This window comes from Herpailurus yagouaroundi, unplaced genomic scaffold (assembly GCF_014898765.1).
Source record: "Herpailurus yagouaroundi ecotype Mexico unplaced genomic scaffold, PumYag 29, whole genome shotgun sequence".
NCBI lineage: Eukaryota > Metazoa > Chordata > Mammalia > Carnivora > Felidae > Herpailurus > Herpailurus yagouaroundi.
The window spans coordinates 41,482,041-41,488,074 of NW_024412377.1; the positions used below are offsets into that span (position 1 = coordinate 41,482,041).

Here is a 6,034-nt window from a genome sequence, read left to right on the forward strand (position 1 = left end):
AAAAAAAAAAAAAAAGACCACTCTGTGACTGATTATGACACAGAACAGTCCCTGAGACACCAGGTGGTTTTGAAAACAACTGGGGTTTTGTGGCTTGTGATGATGGTTCATCTGAGATGATTTTCTTAAGGAGCAAGGAGTGAACATGGATCCCCGGGTAGACCAGACAGTTTGGCTTGCAGCAAGGAGGAAGCCGTTCTTGGGGGTGGTAAATACGTACGTGACGGTGATGCAGAAGTCAGTAAGTTGTGTGAGTTAGCATTTCCGGAAGTACCTCGTGTTAACACTATTTCAAGGTGTGGGGATAAACTTTATACCAGAAAGAGTTGACTTCACCCGGGAAATACTCTGTTCAGAAAAGGTAACCAGACCTCTTTCCTGGAGGCCTCCTCAGAAACTCCAGGGTGTTCTTTTATGCCCGGACTCTCCCAGACCAGGCTGAAGCTGCCAGCACTCGCCAAGCTTATTTGACCGCAGGATCGTTCACATCAAACTCACGCTGGGAAACCCCCGTGTAAGGACTTCAGCTTAAAACCAGCTAAGACCTAGTTGGAGATGAAAACAGGGGTATAATAAGTAATAGACCTTGAAGCCAGGGATCGGGCATTTGGGGTTAATATGAGGCTAATGTAAACTTAGCAGAGTTTGATGAAGTTTATAACAAATAATAACTTGAGAAGGTCATTTCTGCCGTTCCATTTAGAACTGTAGACGTGCACGCATTCCAGGGAGTTTGCCAGATGACCCACTGGTGGTGGGAAGAATGGATGATGATGTTGGTTGTATTTGTATTGCTCCAAAAACCCACAAGGAAATTCTTATTCTGATCTTTAATACATTGAACGTGGCACATGTCATATGATTTATACGTATACACGTTGGGCTTGTATGTTAAAAAATGTTATGGATAGGGATTATGAAAAGCTTGGAGTGAGGTGACCCGGAGGAGGAAGTGCCTGGTGTTTGCACTGAGCTCTGGTTGTGGAAGTGAGGGGGAAAGAACAAAATGGAGAATTTGACCACAGTGGGATTTGTGGGGAGAGGGGACAGGCAGCATCAGAAGAACAATGACAAAATGGGCGTGGAGTGGAACGGTGACCCCAAGGCTAGGAGCTCTGAAGATGGTTGAAGTTTGTGCTGGGGAAATTGAGAAGGACTAGAACAAGGGGCCAAGCGATCATTATGTGTCCGTACTGGAGCGCTTAGAGTACTTAGCCCACTGTCTGGGATATAGTAAGTGTTCAGTAAATGCTGGCAGGATCAATGAAGGAGTGAATGATTGAATCAGTGAATGAGGATATGCAGAGGGCTGGGAAAAAGACTATCGAGTAGGAAAATCAGGGCAAAATGAAAATAATCTTCCAGAGCAAGATTCCACAAGTGTCATTTCCTAAAAATAAAATTAAAAAATGTATATCGTAACCTCCTCTGATAGTTGTGGTTTTTTTGTTTTTAATGTGAGACCAATACTATTTCCAAAAAAGGCAATTTCTTAATGTATCTATACTTCTTTTTATGATATCTGTTTAAAATGTTATGCCCTCTAATGTTCATTGCAGAAAAAACAGAAAGTGCAAGTAAGCAAAAGAAAAGGAAAAAGAAAGAAAGCATATTATACCACCACCCAGAGATAAGCCAGGCATATTTTTACAAAAATGGGCTTGTAGCATATATACTATTTTGTAATTTTCATTTAACGATATGTTCTAAGTATCTATGCATGTCAACAAATACGCTTCCGTGAAATCATTGTTTACATCTGCATAATATTCCATTATATGGAGACATTACAATATACCCGACCAATCCTCTATGATTGCACCATTAAGCTGGTTGCTTTGTTTCTCTGTTTTCACTCTAAAGATGCTGAAATAAATCTACAGCAACTACATCTTTGTCCATGTTCTTAATTACTTCCGGGGCCTAATACCAGGAGGTTGAATTACTGAGTCATTTTAAATGTCTTTGATATGCGGGGCGCCTGGGTGGCGCAGTCGGTTAAGCGTCCGACTTCAGCCAGGTCACGATCTCGCGGTCCGTGAGTTCGAGCCCCGCGTCAGGCTCTGGGCTGTTGGCTCGGAGCCTGGAGCCTGTTTCCGATTCTGTGTCTCCCTCTCTCTCTGCCCCTCCCCCGTTCATGCTCTGTCTCTCTCTGTCCCAAAAATAAATAAAAAACGTTGAAAAAAAATTAAAAAAAAAATAAATGTCTTTGATATGCATTTTCAAATTGCCTTCCAGTAACTGCGAATGAGATTTTATTACTTATGTGAACTCTTGACTTTAGACTTCACGTTCACACATACTCACACCTTCCCTGTTTTTTTGCAGCAACCGTATGGGCAGATCACAGGTGAGAAAGAATGCCGGAGCATCTAGAAGCCATTCTCAAGGTTACACAGCCCTCACACGGAGCTCCCGTGAGGGCTCTTTGCACATCACTGGATTAAATGCCAACATGTCATTGAAAAATATCAGTACTTTGATCCGTAATTTTCTCTTCAACAGCAAAATACAGAAGCTCAAGTTTCTAATGAGGGTGTTTCAAAATTAAACAATAGTTTGACATTGGATTCTCTTTCCTTGTAGAAAAGGCTTCCTGATACCTTGCCAAGTAGCTAACTTTGCTCTTGAGTAGGTCCCTTTGTTAAAAATGGTTGCTTATAACTGGCGCCTCACTGCCAGTAATGTTTATGGTATTTGAATGTTCTTGTTTGCCTTTAAGCGGTAAAAGGATGAGGGAAACAGAGCTCAAAGGAGGCTTGCAGATCATTTCAATTGTACTCTAACTAGTAGGGATAAGGAGGCTGTCTGTGTCTAATTGGGCAGGACTTGCCCAAGGTCACACAGTCAGTGAGTAGCACAGACAGGATCAGAAGAGGAAGTCTCCTGACCTCCAGCCAGAGCTCTGGCTAGCATCACAGAGCCTTATGATTAGTTTTTACCTTAAAACCACGAAGTTTACCCACACAATTTTGCATTTGGAAGAACTGAGGTTCAGAAAAGGGAAGTAACTTATTTACTCAGTGCTGCCCAGGTAATTAACAGAAGAGCTCGGGTGAGGGGTTAGGTCCCCTGACTCCCAGTTGGGAGGCTGGTCCCAGACTCCACTCTACTCCACCAGAATCCATGCCCAAAAGCCAGGACCAGGGTGGGTTGAGTGAGACATTCACCTCAAGTGCAAATGCTAAGGAGGCACTAAGATAAATAGTATTTTCGTGCAATATTTGAAAATGAAAGTTAATACAAAATATCCGTAATGAACAAAATATCCAAACTCTAAATAAAGACAGGGTCTGATGCTACACTTACATGATTCACTTCACTCACTTCACCCTAATCCTGGGCCCTGTTGGATCCTGTCTTTATCTAAAAATTTTATATGTTGTTCCTCATGGATAGATTTGCATGAATTTTTGTGCGTGAGGAAATTGCCTCACTCAACTCACCCCAGTCCTACAGCCCTCCAGGGAGACCTTCAGAGTTTGTGCCTGAGGAGACCCTATAAGTGAGCTCCAGAGAGAGATGGAACATATTTCTCTCACAGGGACCTAAAGGCCTGTGACTAATGGGACCAGTCACCTGGACAGAAGAGCCCTCCAGCTGGGTCTTGGGGCCATGAAGAAATGGCAACTAAAGAAACTGTTGATGAACCTAAAGTTGTTGATAGCTCAAGTTCTCCCAATACTAACTTGGAGCATTCAAAGATTGATCATTTAATATTCTGTATAAAATTTGGTGCTTAGCTTCACAAAATCAGATGTTTAAGATGCGTGATGAACTGGTTTGTCAACTACTATGAAAGAAATCTGGACATTTTAATTGACCACAAGCTTAACATGACCCCATGATGGGAGGTGACTGCCAGAAACACAAATGGAATCTTGGGCTGTGTTCATGGGCTCATTGTATCTGGGATCCGTGAATCTAATTCCAAGGAAGTCAGAGCCAAGAGAACATATTCTGGCCTGTCTGTAGGGAAGGCTCAAGGTTACTATTTGAGGCGGGAAAGGTAATTGTTAGGGGTTGAATGGTGTCCACCCACAGGAGTCAAAATCCTAACCCCCAGTACTTGTGAATTTGACTTTATTTGGAAACAGGGTCTTTGCTAATGATCAGGTTGAAGTGAGGTTATTAGAGTAGGCCCTAATCCAATATGACTTGTGTCCTTGTAATAAGAGGAGCTTTGTACAGAGGAAGAGACACACACACAGGAGAAAAGCTACGGGAAGACGAAAGCAGGGATCAGGGCGAAGTATCTACAAGCCAAGGAAGAACAAATGTTGCCAGAAAACCGTCAGGAGCCAGGAGAAGGGCATGGAATAGATTCCCTCTCAGAGTCCTCAGAGGGAATTAATCCTGCCGACACTTTGATTTTGGACCTCTAGACTCCAGATCTGTGAGACAAAGAATTTTTGTTATTTTAAGCCACCCAGTTTATGGCAGCCCTAGGAAATTAATACAGTACTCAAGACAGCACTTGGCCGAGGACCACTTGTGTGCCTGAAAGAAGGAAAACCCAGCCATTCAGATTCCGAAAGAGAAAGCCATTCCTGTGCCTCTACCACAGGGCCTGGCACAGGGGAGACACGCAATGCCTATTCATTAATAAAGAAGTAAATTTCAAAGTGATCCACCATTGCTAGAGGGAAAAAAAGGGAGGTTGAGGCACCAAGTCATTTTCCTTCAACTTCTCACTCATACTAAGCATGAACCATTGAAAACCCATTTCTATTTTCAGGGGATGAATCATAGGATATCAGACAGATAGCATCATCGGGATTATGGAATCCAACCCTATACTCTAAACATGAAGAAAATAGGATTTAGTGAGTTAGGGGACTAGTTCTTTCCATGTGCTTGTCTCTCTCTCATACAAGGGAACTCTCTTCCCTTTTTTCCCCCATCAAACATTAACATATCCCCTAGTACTTTGCTGTTACCTACAGTCTAAATTTAAATGAGAAAGTATTTAAGCCTACCACAACTCCAGAAAGATACGAGGCCCACTGGTGGTTCTCTTACACGAGTAGCAATGTCTGGCACTTATGGAGAATTTATTTTGTGCCAGGGACCTCCGGACCCCTGAATTATCTCCTGTACATCTTATAGCAATCTACTAGGTACGTTTTTATCCCTGACTCACAGGTAAATAGAACAGACTCAAAGGAGAAAAGAGTGATAGAGTTAAGCCTAGGTCAGATTGTTTTCTGAAGTCCATGTTCTGAACCCACTCTGCTGTGCTAAGACTGGACAAGCTTGAGAGGCCGCATGAATCGTGGCCACATGAAGCAGTCTGGGCTGGAACCAGGGTACCACCTGCACCTAGCCTCCAACCTGCTTGGAACCTCAAGCAAATTTCTTCACCCCCCCCCCCCACTCAGGTCTTAGTTTCCTCATCTGCAAATTGAAGTGGTTAGCCTAGATCATGGGTGTTGAAGTCTTGCCATAATGGGCTACAGCTTTATTCATTCATTCCACAAATATTTATTAAGTGCCCATTATGTGCTTGGTACCATTCCTGACGCTGAGAGTGTAACAATAACCAATATAAACAATGCCCCTGCATTCGTGGAGCTTGTATTTTAGGGCTGGGGGTAAGGGTGAGGAATAGAAAATAAACAGGTTAAAATTTCCAGAAAAAGATAAGCCCCCAAAGAAAAGAAATTATAAGTAAAAGAAAGAAGAGAAAGTAGGCTATCTACTTTATCAGATAGAAAAGAAGAAAAGAAAAGAAAAAAGAAAAGGAAAGGAAAGGAGAGGAAAGGAAAGGAAAAAAGAAAAGGAAAGGAAAGAAAAGAAAAGAAAAGGAAAGAAAAGAAAAAAGAAGAGAAAAGAAAAGTAGGGTAAGAGGTTGAGAGTGACAGATGCAGAACCATCGCTGTTGTATATGGGGGTAGTCAGGGAAGGCACACCGAGGAAGGGGCCTCTGAGTAAAGAATGGAAACTTAAGAAGGAAGGCGTAAGAAACGAGCATACACAGGTCACTTGGAGCTAAAGGCGCTAATGCCTCAAGAGAGGCCACCACTGGGAAATA

The 6,034-nt window shown here is 42.6% G+C and overlaps 1 long non-coding RNA gene across 1 annotated transcript; it reads left to right on the top strand.

Moving 5' to 3' along the window:
• The first annotated feature begins 36 nt into the window (after window positions 1-36).
• LOC121041006 (uncharacterized) lies at window positions 37-2,575 on the top strand. Its single transcript, XR_005795514.1, has 2 exons — window positions 37-241; window positions 2,329-2,575. It is a non-coding gene; the product is annotated as an uncharacterized LOC121041006 (long non-coding RNA).
• The last annotated feature ends 3,459 nt before the right edge of the window (window positions 2,576-6,034 follow it).